Source organism: Bufo gargarizans, chromosome 5, assembly GCF_014858855.1.
Source record: "Bufo gargarizans isolate SCDJY-AF-19 chromosome 5, ASM1485885v1, whole genome shotgun sequence".
Lineage (NCBI taxonomy): Eukaryota > Metazoa > Chordata > Amphibia > Anura > Bufonidae > Bufo > Bufo gargarizans.
In genome coordinates this window covers 369,605,855-369,630,215 of record NC_058084.1, presented here as the reverse complement: position 1 = coordinate 369,630,215, position 24,361 = coordinate 369,605,855, and the positions used below count along the sequence as shown (strand labels likewise).

The window sequence follows — 24,361 nt, the reverse complement described above, 5'->3', positions numbered from 1 at the left end:
GCTGTTTACTGCAGGCCCAGTGACGTCACGACTAGTATCACTGGCCTGGGCGCGGCTAAGCTTCATTCAAGTGAAACGAGCTTGGCCCCGCCCAGGCCATTGATACTAGTCGTGACATCACTGGGCCTGCAGCGCCGCTGCCTTCTCAAACAGCTGATCGGCAGGGGTCCCGGGGGTCGGACCCCCGCTGATTAGATGCTGATAATCTATCCAGAGGATAGATCAGTTTAAAAAAAACTGCAGAACCCCTTTAATTCTAAAGGGTTAACAAAGTTTGCAAAATCATAATTGAATAACTTGAGGGTTGTAGATTCTAAAATGTGGTCATTTATAGGTGGTTTCTATTATGTAAGCCCCACAAAGTGAATTCACAACTTAATTGGTCCTTTAAAAATTAAAAATTAAACATCCAAAAAAAGAAATTAACATTTACAAAATGATGCCAACATAAAGCAGACATACGGGAAATGTAAATTAATAAACTATTTTATGAGGTATCACTATCTGTCTTAAAAGCGGAGAAATAGAATTTGTGAAAATTCGAATCCAAATTTTCTGTAAATATTGGATTTTTTAATAAATAAAGGTAAAACTCGAAAAATTTGAATATTGTGCAAAAGTCCATGTATTTCAGTAATGCAAATTAAAAGAAATTGCATTAATGCAGCTTAATATTAGAATTTTGTGAAAAGGTTCAATATTCTAGGCTCAAAGTGTCACAGTCTAGTCAGCTAATTAATCCATACCCCCTGAGCAAAAGGTACCTCAAAATTGAGACTTTGGGGTTTCATAAGCTTTAAGCCATAATCCCCCAAACTATAATAAATAAAGGCTTGAAATATCTTGCTTTGCATGTAATGAGTCTATCTCATATATTAGTTTCACCTTTTAAGCTGGATTCCTGAAATAAATGAACTTTGCAAGATTTTCAAATATTTCAAGTTTCACCTGTATATCAACTTTAATTTACTACTGTCAAGAAGTACAATGTGTCACGAGAAAACAATCTCACAACGGCTCGGATAAGTAAAAGCATTCCAAAGTTAGTACCACATAAAGTGGCAAGTCAGATTTCCAAAATTTGGCCTGGTCCTTAAAGGGGTATTCCCATCTCAGATAATGGGGGCAGAACGCTAGGGGTGACCCGCACCTACAACGAGAACGAAGCAGGGAGCGCTGTGGCTGGAGGACCCCAGATTTCCCGGGGTCTGTCCACCACCAAGCGCTGCACCCATAGAAGTAAATGGGAATGCACCGTGCATGCGCAGCCCATGCTCCCATTCATTTCTATGGGGCAGACGGAAATAGCCGAGCCAGCGCTCGGCTATTTTCGGCAGCCCCATACAAATAAATGGAGGGCAGCTGAGCATGCGCAGTGCGCCCTCCATTCATTTCCCGCTCCGTTCTCATTGTAGGTGCGGGTCCCACACCTATCAGACAATGGGGGCATATTCTAGCAATATGCCCCCATTGTCTTAGATGGGAAAACACCTTTAGAGGCTATGTACACCTTTGGGGGCAATTTTTTATTATTATTACATTATACTTATTTTGAGCTAAATTATTAATTTTTAAATTAGTCTTTATTAACAATATGGAATCCTTTTTTCTGTACAGAGCTGGCATGCTCTACTAGCTGCCTCTGGATTTTTTGTCTTTTCCGTCATCTGAGCGAGCAGACAGACTTCTTATCTCTGCGCTCTCACATTATAAACACTCACCAAAGCCCAATCCTTAACTTATTGATAAGAATATGGCTTAAATAAGTGTTTATGACCTCTTAGTAGTTTACAGATAAGGGTTATTAGATGACCAGCACAAAGTGAAAGTAGCACAGTTAGAACGGTTAACCCTTTGTGACGGAACAGCTCAATATTTTTAATAAAGGCCAATTGAAAATCAGATTTTTAGCCAAAAATAAGTTAAATGCAATAAAAATAAATTGACTATTTGTACATAGCCTTTGAGGTGAAAAATAGCTCTGTCCTGAAGGGGTTAAACCGAAGATGATGTTTTTAACCTCTGAAAGTCTTAAGAATTATAAAAGGAAAAACATCCAAAAGAACAACGCTATCGGCAATGAAGCTAAAAAGCTAAAGTAGCATCAGCCTGCTATAGTAGCCAGGCAAGGGTGCGATATTTCTGGGGAAGAGCATGCACACATTCTTCTGCTGTAGGCTAGTGTAGGTATGATGTGAAGTCCCTGCTGAAAAATGACTGCTGAGTTGCTTTCAGTAAAAGAAATGATTTTTCTCGACGCTTTTGAAGGCTGCTTTTATTTAGCGAAAGCCATCGGGAGGTCCCTCTCACTTGTTAAGTCACCAGTCTTGTTTGGTTAAAAGGTGTGATATCCCAGGAAGAGACCCCAAGTTACAGCAGCAAGCACGCTCTGCAATGGTGATGAAAAAGCCCTGCTTGGAACACACAGACAGAATCACTGCAAGGTGAGAAAATACGTCCTTCAAGCTATAGCCTACATACAGATACAGAGAACGAATTCTGCCAGTAACAAGGCCATATTAGTATTCATTTAACAGTATACCAAGCGTCTGAGAGCTAGGACTTCTCTGCACTTTATTTTATGTGCAATTTGGATTATTTTACCTGTAGATGCATATTATATTTTAGAAGGTATCTAAAGATAACAGCATACATGTAGTGCAAGTACATGACCATCTATACTCCTTATAACAGGCACATCCATTTTTGGACTGGACTAAACATCCATTACCCACAGCACAGTTTCGATTCTTCATGGCGGTGGTTACCAATTTTTTTCAGGTTGATTTGGGAACACCAAACCAACCAGAATCGGGGAGGTCACCTTTGCTTGACACAAGTGTCCACTGTGGACAAGTGAAGTATCATCATATGAATGACACGTCAAGACTGATCAATGCATCTGGGGGGCGGTGGGGGTGGGGGGTTGGGGATGGGGGGTACTGGGGGGTCAGCGAGCCAATAGCAGGCTGTGACAGGGACGAGCCTCCTAGGCATCGCAGATGACGCTAGAAAGGCCTTCTATTGGCTTCCCCCCCCCCCCCCCCCCCCCCCCATCGTCGGATGTTTTGATCTGCCTGACGGGGAGATGCAGCTGGCGGCTGTGCGGGGATCAGGAGCCAATGGAAAAGGATCCGCCCAGAATGCACCAGTTTGCCTCCGTTCAGTCTCCATTCTGCTCTGGAGGCGGACACCAAAACGCGTTTTGGTGTCCGTCTGACGAAACTGAGCCAAACTTTCAATGGTGTTCAAGACGGATCAGTCTTGGTCATGTTAAAGATCAGTGATGGCCAGTTCGCCCGCGAAAACATGCGGGCTGTCATCTTAAATCACAAGTCCGGCGATGCACAGGTAAGGCTACTTTCACCATTGCGGCAGTGTGATCCGGCGGGCAGTTCCGTCGTCGGAACTGGCCGCCGGATCCGCCGATCTGCCGCTGACTGAAAGCATTTGTGAGACAGATCCGGATGCGGATCCATCTCACAAATGCATTGCAAGGACGGATCCGCCTCTCCGCTTGTCATGCGGACCGACGTATCCGTCTTGTACATTTGTACCGATCTGCGCATGCCGGAACGACGGATCCGGCATTCCGCTAATACATTCCTATGGGAAAAAATGCCGAGTCCGGCGTTCAGGCAAGTCTTCAGTTTTTTTCGCCGGAGAGAAAACCGTAGCATGCTGAGGTTTTCTCTTTTGCCTGATCAGTCAAAACGACTGAACTGAAGACATCCTGATGCATCCTGAACGGATTACTCTCCATTCAGAATGCATGGGGATAAAACTGATCAGTTCTTTTCCGGTATAGAGCCCCTGTGACGGAACCCTATGCCGGAGAAGAAAAACGCAAGTGTGAAAGTACCCTAAGTCCTTTACCTGTGCCTGCGCCGCGAGCCGTTCTGAAACAAATGCGGTCACCGGGAGCAGGCAGTTCCGAAAACAGCCACCGGGGGCCTTCATCGGGCTGTTCTCGGAACTGCCTGCTCCCAGTGACCGCATTGGTTTCAGACCGGCTCAAGTAGCCTAACCTCTTTAAAGTGCCTCTGTCATTAGATCACCCCTATTAAACCAGTAACATAGCCTGGTAGGGGTGATCCTGAAATCTTAAATAATACCTTCCTTCTCACCGATGTACTTTTATTCCTTTGCTGGGAGGCAATTTCGAGCACCAGGAGGCGTGCTTTCAGTACGAACATCGCTATGCGATGCCTACCGATGTCTAAACACCCCCCGCCCCATGATTGACAGAGCTACAGTAAGACTTCGACTTGGTCTAGCACTGTCAAGCAAGGGAGGGGGTTGTTTAGACGTCGGTAGGCGTTGTTGATCCACAAAATACGGTGACAGATAGGACATGTCCTATCTTTTGCGTAGTGGAGGCATGGATTAGAAGTCCACAGAACACTTGGAAGCGCTTCCATGGGCTTTTGGGTCCATTTTTCTGCAAAGCCAAGGATAGGACTTGTCCTATCTTTTGCGTATCGCAGACCCATACGAGAGTCACATGACTGGTGCCTGCGCATTGCAAACCGCTATTTGCGGTCCACAACACGGGCACGGCGACCATACAGTCGCTTGAATGAGCCATAAGTTTGTGTTTTTTTTGTTTTTTTTTAAGAAAAAAAGTTTTGTGAAAACTCTTTGAAGGCATCATCTGAAGGAAAAAAAATGGTTACCGGTACATTTAACAGATGTAAACAATGTCTTATGTCTCCTTGACTGCAATGTTTGTTTCTATCTTTTTTTTTTTTTTTTTTTTGGACAGAAAAGCATGGTATGCTACGCTAATGTCCTTCAAAAAACTTGACAAACTGAGTCAAAAGTATCCACTTTTGAACTACATTTGTCCAATTATAGCATACTATGGGTATGTTGAGCGATACGTTTCAACTAGGGATGAGCGAGTGCTCCGTACAGTATTAGAATGTATTGGCTTCTATGAGCTGAAGTTATTACTTTGCGAACTCTCGCAAGACTTTGCATAATAACTTCATAAATCAATTTCTACTGTAAAAAAAACACTTCGAGTTCGGTTTCAAGGTACCACTTGGTTCGGGAAATGTTTTTTTACAGTAGAAATTAATTTATTAAGTTATTATGCAAAGTCTCGCGAGAGAGAATAATAACTTCGGCTCATAGGAGCCAATACATTCTAATACTGTACGGAGCACTCGCTCCGTACAGTATTCAAACAAAGTATTACGCGAATCTACTTTGGATGTTTCATCCGAAGTCAATTCGCTCATCCCTACACTTTTTATTTTACTGTTTACAAACGTATACGCTTGACGTACGGTAAAAATGAGATGTGAACAGCAGGATTGCTGGATACTACTTTATTTCAACAACAGTACCCTGAAATATTAGCAAAATTAGCACTTGTTTAGTAACAGTGAAGCATTCTGTTGTGCTGAGGACTGGTTTATTAAAGGGGTTGTCTCATGAAGACAATCCCTCCCCATATGCCCTATTCGGGTATATGGACATTGTGGAGGGATCTCCCCCACTCAGGACTTCCCTATATGAGCCAGAACAGAGAACCACTCTACAAGACCAGTTCATGTTCTAGCAGACTTAAGGAGTTCATATAGTATATGGATGGCCATGCATTCAACATGGTATGTTAGCGGTGGTAACTGCACCCATGGTTTCCATAAGTAAGGTGCTGTCCGTGGTAAGACAACTAAATAAATCATCATGCCGTTCTGTAGAAATATATTATGTGCATTGGCGGAGACACAATGGTAACTGAGTTTTGTCTCTCCAAAATTTGTACAAATGGTAACTACTAGTGTTTTGTTCCCCTGGATCAACAAGGCAGGATGTTAGGCTGAACTACATAAGATGGCACCCAAGAGGGCAATTTTCTATAAGACTTGAAATTAAATACAAGATCAAGCCTATAGGAAAATAGTCTTTTCATAGTATTAACATAATTATCCCTTTATGAGCCAAGTTATTAGATAGAAACCTCAACTTGAAATATCAAGACAAAAACAAAACAAATTTATGTTGTGGCCTTGTACTAAAAAGGCTTCCCCCATCACTCTGCACTCAATCCTCCTTAATAAAAAATAAAATAAAAATGAAAACATTTTAGAAATGTTAGCAAATTTATTAAAAATTGCTCATGGACATACTGTATTTTTCACTTTAAAGGATGCACTTTTTTCACCAAGAAAGTGTGTGTGTGTGGGGGGGGGGGGGGGGGGGGGAGTGAATGACACTGCATCTAAGACTACTTTCACATTAGCGGTTTCAATTCCGCTATTGTCAATGGGGACAAAACTGAATGAAATGGAATGCACCAAAATGCATCCGTTCCATTTGGTTGCATCCGCATTATTCTGTCCGCGATGTGGTGCTGAGCAAGACTGATCTGTCCTGACACACAATGTAAGTCAATGGGGACGGATCCGTTTTCTCTGACACAATACGGATCAGTCATGGCTATACAAGACATAATACAACCGGATCCGTTCATGACGGATGAATGCGGTTGTGTTATTGTAACGGAAGCGTTTATGCAGATCCATGACGGATCCGCTAAAAACGCTAATGTGAAAGTAGCCTTATAAAGCGAATACTAGTGAGCATTTCCATTATGGAAGTGTTCACTAGAATGCTGGAGGCTTGGGGAGTGGTGAGTGCAGTTCTGCCAACGCTTGCTGTACTCGCTGTTCCCTTGTCTTCCTGGTGCCCTGATGAACATGTACTGACTGCGTACAGCATCAGGACAATGTGCGCAGTCAGGTTACAGTGCAGAGCGGGCAAAGAAAAGACCAGGGAGAGGTGACTACAGGAGAGACTGCTTGACCTGCAGAGTGGTGGCGGAGCAGGAGAGGTAAGGTTATTTATAATTTTATCTAATGGGCATCTGACCTGAGCTCTGATCTGAGGTTTGATGGGGTGTGAAATGAGGGTCCGATCTGAGCTCTGATGGGGGTCTGATGAAGATTGGGGAACTAATCTTCGGGTCTGTTCTGGGGTCTGATGAAAAACATTTTTTCTTCTTATTATTTTCCTCCTCTAAAACCTAGATGCATCTTATAAAACAAAAAATATTCTAAGTATGCAGACCCTTTGCTATGAAACTTGAAATTTAGCTCTGGGAGGCTTCCATTTCTTTTGATCATCTTTGAAATGTTTCTGCACCTTTATTGGAGTCCACCTATAGTAAAGTCATGAGGGTGCTATCACAAAGAGCAGTTCTAATGCAGTTGTGACTCAGGCCCAGATTGCGGCACAACAGCTAGGCAGGCCGGTCTGGTTTACCATTTTCTACGCCTGTTTTAGGCATAGAAAAAAGTCTAAAATGTAAGACAGCCCGGAAGCTGTCTTACAGTTAGAACTGGCAGAGGATCCACCGAAGTTATGGAGAGACTGGCGCCTCTTCATAACTTCAGCGATCCACAGCCAGCCTAGGGCTTTATTAAGACTGGCGTCTAAGGCCCCTTTCACACGGGTGAGATTTCCGCGCTGGTGCAATGCGTGTGGTTAACGCATTGCACCCGCACTGAATCCAGACCCACACATTTCAATGGGGCTGTTCACATGAGCGGGGATTTTCACGCATCACTTGTGCGTCGCTTGAAAATCGCAGCATGTTCTATTTTGTGCGTTTTTCACGCAACGCAGGCCCCATAGAAGTGAATGCGGCTGCGTGAAAATCGCAAGCATCCGCGGATGCGGTGCGATTTTCACGCACAGTTGCTAGGAGACGATCGGGATGGGGACCCGATCATTATTATTTTCCCTTATAATTTTCCCTTATTTTCCGAAAAATCTGCATGTTTGCTACCCAAACCCAAACTTCTTCACAGAAGTTCAGGGTTTGGGTTAGGTGTTCTGTAGATTGTATTATTTTCCCTTATAACATGGTTATAAGGGAAAATATTAGCATTCTTAAAACAGAATATAAAGTACAATAGGACTGGAGGGGTTAAAAAATAAATAAAAATAATAATAATTTAACTCACCTTAATCCACTTGTTCGCGCAGCCCGGCTTCTCTTCTTTCTTCAGGACCTGGGTAAATGACCTTTGATGACGTCACTACACTCATCACATGATCCATCACCATGGTGATGGATCATGTGATGGACCATGTGAGGAGCGCAGTGATGTCATCAAAGGTCATTTCCCCAGGTCCTGAAGACAGAAGAGAAGCTGGGCTGCGCGAACAAGTGGATTAAGGCGAGTTCAATTATTATTATTATATATTTTTTTTTTTAACCCCTCCAGCCCTATTGCACTATGCATTCTGTATTAAGAATGCTATTATTTTCCCTTATAACCATGTTATAAGGGAAAATAATACAATCTACAGAACACCTAACCCAAACCCGAACTTCTGTGAAGAAGTTTGGGTTTGGGTAGCAAACATGCAGATTTTTCGGAAAAATTGTGCATGTTCCCGCAACGCACGCGCATCTTTTTCCACAACGCCTGTGTGAAACCAGCCTAAATACTATACAACGAGAGATAAAAGCTATAGCCTTGTGTGCTTAGTAAAAACTGTCCAGCTATGGAACCTGCAAAACTTGGCTGTTAGAGTGTCTAAAATGTGATAGGCACCTGAACTTCAAGTGCCTATTTTGCATAAAAAGTAAAAAAATAAAATTAATAAAAACTACATAAAAAATATTATTTTGACCACATTTACTATAGGTTTTAATAAAATGTACTTAAAGGTTTAGATACCCGTTAAGTACAATTTTGGCTTGTAGCTGCTCTAATCTACCTATGAAGGTTATGGCTTACCCAGTCATGTTACATGCTACATCTCCATGGCATCTGAACGGACGTGTGGTACTCTATGCTCACATGCAATGTATTCGGTGACCACAGTGATATCTCAACAAGGCTCGCACTTGTTAAAAACATAACTATAGACACCAGCAGAAGTTTGCCTGCTTTGCCCTGGCTGCAGCTTAAAAATCTTTACAATTTTTCTACTTAGTAGCTGGCCCTACTGAGGTGTCATCTCACCATGTATATTATCACAACACTTAAGATATTGTGATCACACTCTTCAGATAAATGAAAGTGTTTGCCATGAACAGGGAGGGCTACTCTTATATATTTATTTTCTGGATGCTCGACACCTTGCAGTGATATGATTTGCAGGCGTTAAAACAAGGATCAGCCGGGGTGGAGGACTGTGCTAAGCACATCGCTTCAGTACAGAAGGACACGTTGTCACTACAAACTGCTTACAGGGTACAGCGTGTTGAAAAGACAATTTCCTTTTCTTAGAAGAGGACAATATGCTTGACGGACAATACTGACACTGTGCAAACATTTGTTAATGTCCCTGCTGATACTTCTACAGAAGTCATACTTGGGAAATGAAGAAGCACTTGGAGAGAAACACTCAAAATATATTAACGGAAATGTAACTGTTGCCCCTCATGGACATTTGTCATCAGCTATACAACTACGGGCTGTGAAGCCGCATGCTATAGGAAGGCCCTTACTGGGGCATAGCTACACTATGCATTATAAATTGAGCACTGACTCCTATACAATGATTTAGACCTATATTGAAAGAGTCAGTGTCACAGTTTTTAGCTTTAAAATCAAGGCGCCACATATACTCCCATCCGTGACATGCTTTATGCATGGCTGAATTTGCATGGAAGCAAACATGTCCCAAGCTTTGTAATTTCTATCCATCCATTTAATCAAAATCTACAACTTAAAGGGGTTCTACAGTTTGTTTTAACTGATGATCTATCCTCTGTCCGACACCCGGGACCACCGCCGATCAGCTGTTTGAGAAGGCAAAGGCGCTCCAGCAGCGCCGCGGCCTTCTCGCTGTTTACCGCTGGCCCAGTGACGTCACGACTAGTATCAACTGGTCTGGGCGGGGCTAAGCTCCATTCAAGTGAACAGGCCAGTTGATACTAGTCGTGATGTCACTGGGCCAGCGGTAAACAGTGAGAAGGCCGCGCCACTGCCTTTTCAAACAGCTGATCGGTGGGGGTCCCGGGTGTTGGACCCCAGCCGATCAGATGCTGATGATCTATCCAAAGGATAGATCATCAGTTAAAACAAACTGCAGAACCCCTTTAAGTCATGGCTCTGCCTAATAAGCTCTACAGGACTCTGCCTAGGCCCTTTAGGTCGTGCTCACAACATTAAATGCCTTCAAGGCTCTGAGCATCATTGTGACCTACTCATCCAACCTGCCACATCATGCCCTTCTGATGACTGTAGCTCAAACGAAGGGTCACACAAGTGACAGAAGGGTCTTCACTAAATAAAACTTGCCACACTTAATCATGCCCTCCGAAGTGTCAGACTATCAGCTCGCTCAGACATTTCTGTGGAAAGGCAGGCGTTAAAGCCCGCCTGCTTGACAAAAAAAAAAAAAAAAAAGGTACAGGTGCATCATATTTAAATCTGGGTGCATTCATGTATCACCCTCCTAAACTTGTACCCCAGCACAGCGGTTCTCAACTATCCAGATGTTTTCAGCCCTGTAGTGACATCAATTAAATGGTACTTAAGCCATACTAGTCTTGTTAAAGGTTAAGGCAATTAACTCCCAAAGTTTGATCCTGGCGTATACTCATTGGTTCTAGATCAGTCCATTAGGGACCCAGAAAGGTTGATTGACTCCTTCTGTTGTGAGTGCAACAAATTTAAGGGGTTGTCTGGGCTTTTAATATTCATGATGGATCCTCAGGATAGGTCATCAATATCAGATGGGCGGGGCTCCGACACACGGCAACCGTCTCCTGTCTCTCTTCCTGCTGTACATGGCAAAGCAGCGGCTACGCAGGAAGAGAGATGGGAGATGGCACATGCTCACTGCGCGTTCATACAGCTGAACAACGGGGGTGTAAGGGCCCCCCCCTGACCTAAGGACAGATAAAGCCAAGTGAACAGCACTCCAAAAGCATGAGTGGCGGGTGCACATCTCCTGGGGGAGTGGTAGGTTCCCCCATATACATTGGGTACTCCACAAAGCAAAAAAAAATAAAAAATGGAGACAGCACGTCCAATATGTGGAATTTATTCCAGATGCAACGTTTCGGCTGGAGCTTTTGTTAATTCCACATAGCCTGGACAACCCCTTTAATATTTCCTATTCTGTACCTGTGGGGCTTGAGAAGGTGTACCGTTCGCGAAATGGCTGTTGCCTGCTTGCTCTTACAGCGTCCTTACCTGCATAGATTTTAATCTTTAAAAAAAAGAAGATGAAGATTTTACTTGGTGAGGCAATATTTTGTACTTTATTACGTTATAATGTTTTTGTTATTTTCCTACATTCCTAATAATTTATCTTTTAGTCTTCAGGTTCATTAGACCTACTGAAAATCCAGGTTACACATCTTTATCCTTTACTTCAGAGGTGCCCAACCTGACCTGCTGTGTACTCTATACCTACACAAAAAAAGCTAATTCTGAAAAAGGCTCCAAATATATAATAAATACATATACAATACATAATTAAAATAGAGACCAAAAACATCAAGAATGAGGTGCGGTATACACCTGAGGAAAGTTTACAGAAGTACGAATACCGTATGAGGGAATAGGAGGCAATATTTTTACATCCCTCAGCCATAGATTGACATATAATCAAATGTGTCAGGTAAATGCTATGGCGACATAATGCATGTAGCAATTTTGCATCTCTTAACCAAAAGCTGACATATGGTCAAATATATCAAGTAGGGCCTAGTGCATCATAGTGCACAGGTAAATGCTACTGCACCATAATACATACAATGATTTTACACCCCTAAACCAAAGGTCGGCATGTGGTCAAAATGTGCCAAATAGATGTTAATACATCATAGTACTCATATCATAGAACACAAAGATACACCTCATACTGATTGTGACATCTATAACATACCCATAAAGACGGGGAGATCACTTCAGGAGAACCGCACACCCCGACGCGCGGTTCGGCAACACCTTCAGCTGGGGGTACCTGCTGTGTACTCTTCTTACCATAATCTTGTACTCCTACATGACCCAAATTTGACTACTTAAAACTTCCAAAAGTCTAAAGATCCAATTAATACAGAATAAAAAAAATGGATCTGGAGCAGACAATTCTGCAGTAACACTGTGTGCGAGACAAAAGCTATTTCATGATGAAGCTAGCAGGTCTTTAATTCGGTGCCAGATCAAGGTTGTTTGCTATGTGGCTGCCTGCGATGTGAAAGTGCTCAGAGAATCTTTAGCGGGTGCATGTAATGAGCCAGGAAGTTGGGAGGATGAGCATGAGAATAGGATTGTAGTGCGCTGTTCAACGCCGGGCGCATAAGCCGCTTGGTATTGTCAGTACATTGCGCAGAGCAGCCGGGCCTAGATTGATCATGGTTCAGTTAACATCACTGAATATCTCAAACCTCTGACTCAATTAATTCTCACCTGATTAGGATGAGACTGATATTCAAACTAAATCATCTCTCCAGTCAAGTAGAAATCAATATTTCTGATTTTACTTTTAAATCACCGTTATAAATAATAAAATATCTTCCGCTGCATCTTCTGTACGATACAGAGAGGGCCCCAGGTTTTTATATATTCTACGCTGCACGACTGATTAAAAAGAATTATTCTAATTTGAGCAAGAGCATATAGAGGAATGAGATTAATTTAAATAGTGGTAGATGAAACAAACTAATAATTAAATTCACACAAAGGGGGAATTACATTGTATTTTGTTTAACACTTACCCTGCCATAGATGTTAGCAACACAATGATATTAGCTCCATCTCCATTTTTTTGCTAGAAGTCACAATATACAATAGGGGGTCATTTATCAACCTGAAATATGCCAGAAAAAAACGTAGGCGTATTTCAGGCACTAGCTGCGCCACAATCTGCGACTTCTCCCCGCTCAAGCCAGGTCTAAAATTGTGTGCGAGGACGGGCCAGCAGGCCCAGCTCATTTACCATTTTCTATGCCTGTTTCACGCGTAGAACAAGGTCTAAACGTAAGACAGCTAGGAAGTTGTCTTACATTTAGAACTGGCGCCTCTTTATAACTCCAGTGGATCCACCACCAGCTTAGGGGTTTATTAAGACCGCCATCTGAAACGCCGGTCTTAATAAATGTGCCCCAATAAGTTTACTGTAAGAAAAACTGAAGGCACTGTTGCAGTAGACATGGTCTTGAAAACTGTTCATACTATTAATGTGTCATTTTATGAAGCATTTGGGTCCGCCGTGCTTGACCTAGTTTTCAGTAGGAGTAGCAAGCCTGGTCCATAGAGACATTTCTGTATTGTGCACCATATTACAAGTCAAAAGCATACTGGTCCAAACAGAACCGTAACGCCAGCATGAACAAAGCATAGCACATTATAGGATGTTTCTTCACTATGTCTTGGACGTATAAGGCTACTTTCACACTTGCGTTCGGAGCGGATCCGCCTGGTATTTGTACAGACTGATCCACTCCTATAATGCAAACGATGGTATCCGTTCAGACGGAACAGTCTGCATTATAATTTTCCTAAAAAAGTCTAAGTACAATTTGTATTCAGACGGATCCGTCCAGACTTCACATTGAAAGTCAATGGGGGGCGGATCCGTTTGAAAAATGCACCATATTGTGTCACCTTTGAACGGATCCGCCCCATTGACTTCCATTGTAACTCTGGACGGATCAGTTTGCCTCCGCACGGCCAGGCGGACACCCGAACACTGCAAGCAGCGTTCGGGTGTCCGTCTGCTGAGTGGAGTGGAGGACAGACGGTGCCAGACTGATGCATTCTGAGCGGGGCCGCTTGTGAGAGCCTTCAAGCAGAACTCACAAGCGGAGCCCCGAACGCTAGTGTGAAAGTAGCCTTACATGTCAGTATACTCGGTTGTGTCACAGCACAACAGCAGTATTAACTGACTCAAACTCACTGCATCATAGATTCTTATGATGCTGTGAGTTCAGATCAGTTAAACCCACAGTTTAGCGGCGACACATCTGAGTAATATAGACGTATATGTCTGGCACACGGACATGTGAATCTGGCCTAATGGCCTAAATTTAATCCACTGGCTAATGAATGAGTTTTACCAAGGTCAAATGCAAAAGGGTATACAGTATAAGGCTTCATGCACACGGCCGTTGTGCGGCCGTTTCGTGCATTGTGGACCGCAATTTGTGGTCCCCAATGCACGGGCAACATCCGTGTGGCGGCCGGGACGGATCGAGACGCATTCAACTCTAATGGGTCCGTGATCTGTCGCACTGTAATAAAATAAAACTATTTCTTTTGCAGTGCGGAAGCAAGTGAATGGGTCCACATCCGTGATGCGGGGTGCACACAGCCAGTGCCCGTGTATTGCGGATCCGCCGTATGCGAGCCGCAATACGGCCGTGTGCATGAGGCCTTACTAGTGTAGTGGAAAGTTGTCACTTAAATTGTAAAGACTCTTAAGGCCAGTGATTAGGGCAATTATCAGAATGCCCAATAATTGTCCTAAAAAAAATGTGCCTACGATCAACCGATGAACAAGCAAATGCATCAGTGAAATTGGGTGAAAGCATCGCTGGTGCGGACACCTAAATAGCCATTTCTTGCAAACAGATCCAGTCTAAACAGCAAGCTCCTGCCCAGAAACATGGAATATGCATGGGGATAGGTGATCGCTATAGTGATTACCTGTTGTCATACAGAGGAGATGATTGCTGAATGAAAAGCAAGCTTCCACTTCCTGGAATGAGCAGGCAATTATCGGGAAAGAAAGGTTTGTTTCCGATATTTGCCTTCTCTAACGGCTCATTTAAAGGGGCCTGCACCTGCATTGTGAATTAGTTTTCATGCTTTATCATAGGAGCAGAAAATGGAATTCAAGCTGCGACAGACCCTATGCACAATGGATACCAACGGTGCCCGACAGACCCAACTGACTTATAATGGGGTCCATCAGGTTCAGTCATATCGGTCATTTTACCATTAAAAAAATAAAATACGCTGCATGATGCACAATGTCCCATAAATAAGCCTCATACGCAGATCTGTACACAGCCTTACTCGGGGCCCTTAACCCTTTGTGTACTCTCAACAATCAAAGGCAGGATGACAAGTAGCACTTTTGCCATCTCTTAGTATACCTCCTTTACAACCCCCCATAGCAGACTTACAAACTACTGACATTATAGTGGGCACGGGGCAATGCTAGGTTAAATACTGTTTTGGTGTAGTTGATGTGTTACTTATCTCACTGTAAGACCATTCTTCCAAGTCTATTTGCGGACAAGAAGGTTGCAGCCCATTCTCCTTTTTTGAGCACTTTCACAGCATTTTTGGCCAAGCAGAAAACCCCATACAATGTAAGCACTGTGGGAGATTATCCAGTGAAGTGTGCTGCTTGTGAAAGCCAAGCCTACCAATGAATGCCGTGTGAAACAAACCGCACTGGTCAAAAGATTTATTGAATGACACCTACTTAACAAAACTGGGAATTATCTTATGTGAGTATCCATGTGATAGTCTAAACAGCAATATATGAATGCAGCTTCTTGGATTCAAAAACAGGACCCTATGGCACAACAGGCTATGGAAGCAATAAAACAAAGATAAAACCTATAAAAAATAAAAAACATTTTCCTGCAAAGCTTTTTATTTTATACACACACACACACACACACACACACACACACACACACACACACACACAGAGTGAGGAACAGAAGTATTTGAACACCCTGCGATTTGATACTTAGAAATCATGGAGGGCTCTAAAATTCACATTGTAGGTGCATTCCCACTCAGACAGAATAAACTGCTGAACATAAGTATTTGAACACCTGAGAAAATCAGTGTTAATATTTGGTACAGACGCCTTTGTTTGCAATTACAGAGGTCAAACGTTTCCAGTAGTTCTTGACCAGGTTTGCACACACTGCAACAGGGATTTTGGCCCACTCCTCCACACAGATCTCCTCTAGATCTTGGGTTTCGGGGCTGTCGCTGAGCAACACAGAGTTTCAGCTCCCTCCAAAGAAGTTCTATTGGATTTAGGTCTGGAGACTGGCTAGGCTACTCCAGAACCTTGATATGATTCTTACAGAGCCACTCCTTGGTTATCCTGGCTGTGTGCTTCGGGTCGTTGTCATGTTGGAAGACTTAGCCACGACCCATCTTCAATGCTCTGACTGAGGGAAGGAGGTTGTTGCTCAAAATCTCACAATAAATGGCCCCATTCATCCTCTCCTTAATACAATTAAGTTGTCGTGTCCCCTTCGCAGAAAATCACCCCCAAAGCATGATGATACCACCCCCATGCTTAACAGTAGGGATGGTGTTCTTGGGATGCAACTCATCTTTCTTTTTCCTCCAAACACAACGAGTGAAGTTTAGACAAAAAAGTTCTACTTTGGTCTCATCTGACCACATGACTTTCTCCCATGCCTCCTCTGGTTCATCCAGATGGTTATTGGCAAACTTCAGACGGGCCTGGACATGTGATGACTTGAGCAGGGGAACCTTCCGTGCAATGCATGATTTGAAACCATGACAGCGTAGTGTTCTACAGACAGTGACCTTTGAAACTGTGGTCCCAGCTCTCTTCATGTCATTGACCAGCTCCTCCCTTGTAGTTCTGGGCTGATTCCTCACCTTTCTTATCATCAGCGATACCCCACAAGGCGAGATGTTGCATGAAGCCCAGTCCGAGGGAGACTGACAGTTGCCTTTAGCCTCTTCCATTTTCTAACAAGTGCTCCAACAGTTGATCTATTTTCACCAAGCTGCTTGGCAACTGCCCCGTAGCCCTTTCCAGCCTTGTGGAGGTCCACAATTTTGTCTCTGGTGTCTTTTGACAGCTCTTTGGTCTTGCTCATGGTAGTACTTGGTGTCAGACTGACTGTGAGGTGGACAGGGGTCTTTATAGAGTTTAGACAGGTGCTACTACGTTAGATTAATGAGTGGAGTAGAGGTGAACTTTTTTAAAAGGCACAGTAACAGGTCTTTGAGAGCCAGAATTCTTGCTGTTTCTCAGGTGTTCAAATACTTATGTTCAGCAGTGCAAGACAAATACATTTTAAAAAAAATAATCAAACAGTGCGATTTCCTGAAATTGTTTTAAAATGCTGTCTCTTAGAGTGGAAATGCACCTACAATGTAAATTTCAGACCCCCTCTATGATTTCTAAGTGGAAGAATTAGCAAAATTGCAGGGTGATATATATATTTATTGTGATAAGGTAGACAGTACGGGAAGGTGTGTATATCCCACTCAGATACCTCAGCTGGGTGAGATGGCTAAAATCCGGAGTGCAGTAGTCTCAGCAGCATGTAGGTTGCTGAGACAATGTGGTTTATGGTATGTTCTGGGCTGGATTTTATTTGGATTGGCAGATAGAACTGGTAGTGGGATCTGCCAATCCACACCCTTCCAGGACGGGTGTTCCCTTGGTCCAGAGAGGATTGCAGGTGAGGTCTGCCATAATCAGGCTGGGATAAAGCACCTCCCAGGGTGTCAGTCTGGGAGAGTGTGTTATCCGGGACCAGAGACCTGCAGAGGTTTGAAGTGGTCGCAGCCGGGTGGGCTGAGGGACCACAAGGCTAAGTGAGAGCCTGTGGTACAAGGGTCACAAGGCCACAGTCGGGACTCGTATTTGTACAGCCTGGGGGCTGGAGAACTGTTTGGCTGGGAAAGCAGGGCCTAATGCCAGGTATGAATTGTAACCTGTGGTTTAGTCAGGGCTTTAGGTAATGTGTTTAGGTAGAGCCCAGACGGGCAGGCTTTTATTTTATATTGTTTTTGTTGGTGCTTGTGTCGCAAAAAAGCACAGTTTTGATATGAAAAATACATGGTCTGAGAAGAAGTCTGTAAGCGTGACCCTGGAAAGAGAGCTAACCCTTACAATATATATGCAAAAAAATATGCCATTCACTGATTCACAATGTAAAAGATTATTTTTCTAATATAACTAAGCTGTAAGAGTGGCTGGAAAAAAAGAAAGCCTGTCAGCTTGCTGAAATTGATATTCATTAGGGAACTTTTACCTGAATAGGGAACATTTGGGCTTTCTGGTCTTTATGATAGCCCCAGCTGGTTATGGTAGAAGGTTACGGCTTTACCACATTCTGTTCAATTCTGTATCCTAATTAGCCCAACGAATCTATAGCTGTGAGCACCAAGTGTCCATGCTGAAAAGAAACCAATTAATGCTAGCAAATTAGATCAACTCCAAAGATCCAACAGCCAAACTCTTAGTTAAATGCTCCTTGTTAATAGGAAGTGTAGCTGTCAATAACTGCTGTTGGTGGCTTTAATGAGGCCCGTTTCTTTCACTGAAAGTGATTTCATGTCTCTTTGTCCTTGTAAAAGCTGCTCCTTCCCCTTAAAAAAACACTGTACATAGTAATGGCGGTGCTAGCTCTTTCACTTAATTCTTCTGCTAAGCTGGGTTGAGATGACATTGAAAATAAAATGGAATAGAAGTTCACTCCCAAATTATATTTTACATGATTCTCTGAAAGCGTTGGACTGAACCTGCCTGTTACTTGCGGGAATATAGGCACATTTATGCATGGAAAGATATTTTAGGATTTCAGAAACACTAAATCTACATACAAATACATTTACATATAGGTGTACAGGTTTATGTATAGGTGCTTAAATGGCATATTCTAAGTACGTCCTTCAAAATCCCAATTTGATCCATCGCTGTGAGTTGGGATTTCTCTCATGTATATGAGGCAAGTAGCTAAGTTATAGCAGTCGATTTCACCAGCTGTGCAGGTGTAATTTTGTCACAAAGTCACCCAGGCTTTATATAAATGCACAGTCTTTGCTTCACCAAAACAGTTGTTCAGATAACTGGCTATTAGGGATCGACGATATACATTTTTTAGAGCAGATACCGATACCGATAATCTGTGAACTTTCAGGCTGATAGCCGATAATTTATACCGATATTCTGTGAATTTTCATCTACTGAAAATGAATATGTTTATTGTTAACGTGTACGTATTTGTTTTGTAAATCTTTCTTTTTCATTTATACTTAATATTTTGGCGTTTTTGTTTCAAATTTTATTTTATTTTTTACTGACTTTTAGCCCCCTTAGGGACTAGAACCCTTGTCCTATTGACCCTAATAGAGCTCTATCAGGGTGAATAGGACCTCACACTGTCCCTGCTGCTCTGTGCATAGTGCATACAGCAGCAGGGAGCAGACTATGGCAGCCAGGGCTTCAATAGCGTCCTGGCTGCCATGAGCGGTAACTGCAATCCACGGCAGTTGACCCCTCAGGTGCGGCACCTGAGGGGTTAACTACCGCAGATCGCAGCTACTTGTCATAGAGGTCGGGAGCCGGCTATGTAATTCTGGAGCCAGCTCCCGCCTCCTGTATATGAATTAATGAGAGTTATCTTCATTGGTGGCGCAGTGGCCATAGCCCCTCCTCCTCCCTCCTCTAATTGGTGGCAGTGGCAGCAGCGGCACAGGGGGGAGGGAGACACTGCTTCTTTCTTCCCTGTGTTGCTGAGGGAACAGGATCGCGCTGACAGCAGCGCGATTCGTGTTCTCGATTCGTTAACGGAATATCGGCAAAATAGATGCCGATACCGATAACTTTCAAAATCATGAATATCGGCCGATAATATCGGTAAAACTGATAATCGGTCGATCCCTACTGGCTATTGGAGCTTTCCTAATAAAATGTTGTTTTAACAGGGTTTTCTGGAACCTAAATATTGGAGACCCATACTTGGGATAGGTCCTCTTTATCAGACTGGTGGGGGCTGGGGTGAGCACACATCTGCATTGTATAAACAGTTCATACATTATTTAGCGCCTGTGCCTGGTCTTGCAGCTCAACCCCATTCCCTTGACTGGGATGCAGAAAAACCATGTGATTTAAAGGGGTTGTCCCAGGAAAAATATTCTACATTTTTCAAACCAGCATCTGGATCTGAATACTTTTGCAATTGCATGTAATTAATAATTTAGTATAACTGGGTTATTCAATAAAATGGATCTGTGTAGCGCCGCCTGCTGTTTTCCTTAATTTCCTGTCCACCTCCGTAACGTTGCTGAGGAGGACGCACATGCTCAGTCGCATCTTCTGGTAGAAGATGTGCCAGTTACAGGAAGTGAGCTGCAGAAGAAAGGACCACTGAGAAAACACATACTCCCTGAGCTGACGGATTAAAATAAATCTAGCAGAGCAACTGGAGCAATGAATGGGGAAAGCACTGGATCCATGTGAAGTACAGGGAAGGTTCTAGTTTTGTTAGTAAGAGAATGTCATTAACTATATGATGTCTAAAACTCCTTTAAGTGCAGATGGGTGGGGGGTAGGAAAGGTTATCAATAATTAAGTCTTAGAAAACTCTTAAAGCACTTAAAGGGTAATTCCATGATTAATGTAAAAAAATAAAATCAGCCATCATATATTACATGTTGATCTCTTTCTAACAAAGCTAAAACCAGCCCTGTACCTCTCATGGATCAGAGATCTCCACATTCATTGCTCTGCTAGATTTATATCAGGCTGGCAGCTCATGGGGAATGTCCTTTCTGCTGTAGCTCAGGGGGAGTGTGTCAGCTCTCTCCCTATCACAGCTCAGGAGGCAGTTGAAGGATGAAACTGAGCATGTGCGGCCATCTCAGTGAGACAGACAAAGAAAGAAGTAAAAGAACAAAGAGCACATGGAGTTATACAAATCAATTTTATTGAATATCTCAGTGGTGATACATAATTTTTTAATTACATGCAATTACAAAAGTATTCAGACCAGGTGCTGGTTTGAAAACTGTAGAATATTTTTCATGGGACAACCCTTTTAAGATGGTCAACTACTGACTCCAGAGCTACTGCAAAAGAGCTGATGGGCCGGGTAGGAATGCTGGACCAACGCTTATCAGATATTAATGACCTAGCCTGAGGATAGACCATTAACCCCCTAAAGGGGTTGTGCCAAGTTTTCGAGTTATCCCCTTACCCACAGGATAGGGGATAACTAACTGATCTGGTGGGGGTCCAACTGCTGGTTCCATTCTCACATCCTGATGGAGCTTTAGGCTGTGGATGCACCGTGCCACTCCATTCATTCACTATGGCAGTGATGGCTAACCTTGGCACTCCAGCTGTGGTAAAACTACGACTCACGCTCCATTTATTTCTATAGAGTTCTGAGAGCAGCCAAGCAAGGAGGGCATCTTGGGAGTTGTAGTTTTACCACAGCTGGAGTACCAAGGTTAGCCATCACTGCACTGTGGGAACACCGGAAACAGCTGAGCATCTCAGCTATCTCTGTCAGTCCAATAGAGAATGAATGGAGCAGCAGGGCGCGTGGGTGTTCTGCGGCTCCATCTGTATCTGTACATTATAAGCATTGAGTGGCTGAATGCTGAAGGCTCACTCACTGAGCTTGCGCTATATGTGTCAACTGTATAATATAGCAGACACCTGCCGGCAGGAACCAAGATCAGATGACTCAGATCCCTGTCATTTCACCCCTCAGATCAGCTGTCAATAGCGACTGCATCATCTGTGGTGCTCCCTCTGTCTTTCAAGTAAAGCCCCCACGGCAAAATCACGGGGCTCCGATCAGCTGCTATGGTAATCTGGCGCCTTGTGAAGGCTCCCAGACATGTCATAGAGAAATGCCTGCAAAGCCATGTCTAAGACATGGTCAGATAGGCAACCTGTAAAAACCTCATAGACTGCAATAGTATTCTATTGCAGTCTCTAGTACAAGCAATCAGAAAACCCCACAAAAATATTAAAAATTCAAATCATCCCCTTTCTTAATTTAGTATAATAAAGATAAACTCTTAAAAAATAAATAAACGTCACTGGTATCACTGCATCCAAAAACGTCGGAACTATTCAAATACAACAATATTTATTGTGCACAGTGAATGCAGTTTTTTTGTGACATTAACTCCCCTATAAAGTTGTATAAAATGTGATCAAAAAGTCATATGTACCCCAAAATCATACCAATGAAAACTATAATTCGCCCTGCAAAAATTAGCCTCACACAGCTCTGCAGACGGGAAAATAAAAAAGTTATGGCGATGAAAAGAATATATATATACATTTCTGCCCCTTCAAACAGGGTGCAGAGAATTGTAAAGGATAAAATGGTGCAATTGGAACTAGCTCCAGTCCTGACAGTTGAAGCACTTCGCCATCACAATGCTGTACATAACAGAGCAGAAAGGGGGGATCCAGCCTATTTTTTAAATAGGGTATTTCTAATAGGGCAATGAGAGGCAGGGAATGGATCATCCTTCAGAAATTGAAGCATACATGGGTGGGTTGTATTTCTATGGTGGTGCTGGGTCTATGAGGGGGGGGGGGGGGGGGTTGTATGTCTATGGCAGAGATGTGTGTCTTGCACTTACAGTAAGCTATTACTACTAGTGCAATCCACACAGACCTCCCCATATTCCTCCCTCCACAATGCAGCGCAGTCGCTCACACAGATGCCGACTGCTGCACTTGAGTCTGCTGGTTGAAACTGTCCATGCTCTCCAGTCTTTCCTGTAGGTCACCAGGATTTTGGACCTCAGCCACAGGCTGCACGGAATATGGATGGGCTGAGGGCTCTCACATTGCCCTCATTACAAAGGCACTGGACTGTAACACTTCACGCCGGCAGAGCACAGAGCAGAGGTCAGGTGTCAGCTGTCCAATAAGCAGCGCAGGCAGCACAACATCGCCCTGATTATTGGCCAGCTGTACTTGACTTCTTCTGACAGACAGGGGCCAATGCCATTGCAGGGGCCAATGCAGCAGAGCCCAGCAGAGGCAAGGAGGAGGGGAGGAATCAGGAGGGGGCAGGGCCATGCAGCCTGGCTGGGCCCCCTAACCTCACGGGCCCCATAGCCAGTGAGTGGTCTGCCTATATTGACAGTACGCCACTGCTTTTACCTAAACAACATAAGACTCAACTCTCTTGGCCATAGGTCTACCAAATGTATTCAAGTTAGATAAGGTCCAGCTTTAACGAAAACAGCCTTGGACAGATGGGAGCGGTGCAGGACCAAGATAGAGGCAGTTGCCATCCATAAAAATCTAAAGTTTGTTACACTTTGGAGCGGGTATCTTTCCTCTGTAATACACATGCCCATATCAATTATTTTACTATTGAAAGTCAACAGATCTTTTCAGACAATCCCTTTAACACAACTAAAGAGGATTTCTTAATAAAACAAAGAATACAGAAGTAAATTACTTTTCCACTCAAAACTTTACAACCTTACTGTAGGTACAGTATAACCAACTCATACTTGTACCTTAGAAGTATAAAATCATAGAAGCATGCCTTGGGTCTCATAAAACGTGCTCCGTAAACTGATTTAATCAGACACAACCTAACCTATGTGCTTAGGTCCCCAAGACGGCTAAGTATCTCACACTTCTCTTGTGGTTACACCACATCTCATAATAGGCCATAACTAGTCCACAAGTTATTTCTATCAAGTGTCATTTTAATTTGCCCTTGGGCCAATGGGATGCGCAGAGTGGTGCTGGAAAAGGGCTCTGATCGTTGCATGTTACCCTTCACATGTCACTTGGAGATGTCCTATTCTTAAGCCAATGCAACCCTTGAGGGACACAATGGCCCCGGTTGGTGAAGTATTGTTGAACAAGTGCATGTTACTGAAACCATGGTTGACACTGGCCAGGCTTTGCAGAAGGGAGGCCTGAAGTTATGTTGTGGCCAATCATTTTTACTAAATATCACAGTGTGCCCAGAGGAGGAGAGGTGTAAGAAAACCTAGGTGGTGTGAACAGTATTTATTTATTTTACTAATAATTTACTTTTAACAGTTACTGTACCCATTTTACATATCTTGTGATGAAAAACAACATTCAATAACATAATATTGATAGTAGTATAAATATCCTTAGAAACCTAAAAAATGTAGTGGACTTAATGTGACCATAGACAGTAGATGAATGTCAACCGAACACATTGATTTTGGCAGAACTTGCCGACCAGGGTGACCAGACTCTCCAACAACGGATGAGGGGTCGGGCATGTTGGTTTTCACCATCCTTCATGTTTGTTCATCCTTGTTCTCACAGGACATAAGCTGCTACCAAAAGTGTCTGGCAGTGGCTTTCTCCTCTCTCCCTATTGAGAACACATGCGCACACTGCCTAGCTGAGATGACAAGTGCACGGGGGGGATAAGAAGGAATAGCTGCCGAAGGGGCTCACGAAGCTGTTTGAAGGGGCTCACGAGCGGACCCGAACGCAGCCGTCCAGCCCTGATGCAGTCTGAATGGAGCGGATCCGCTCAGACTGCATCAGTCTGGCGGCGTTCAGCCTCCGCTCCGCTCGCTCGTGCGGATCCGTCCAGACTTACAATGTAAGTCAATGGGGACGGATCCGTTTGAAGATGCCACAATGTGGC

The 24,361-nt window shown here is 43.4% G+C and overlaps 1 protein-coding gene across 1 annotated transcript in view; it reads right to left on the bottom strand.

The window, feature by feature from the left end:
* CMC1 (C-X9-C motif containing 1) overlaps positions 1–24,361 on the bottom strand; it is a 72,445-nt gene that overhangs the window by 24,705 nt on the left and 23,379 nt on the right. The gene's annotated exons all lie outside the window — the stretch shown is intronic.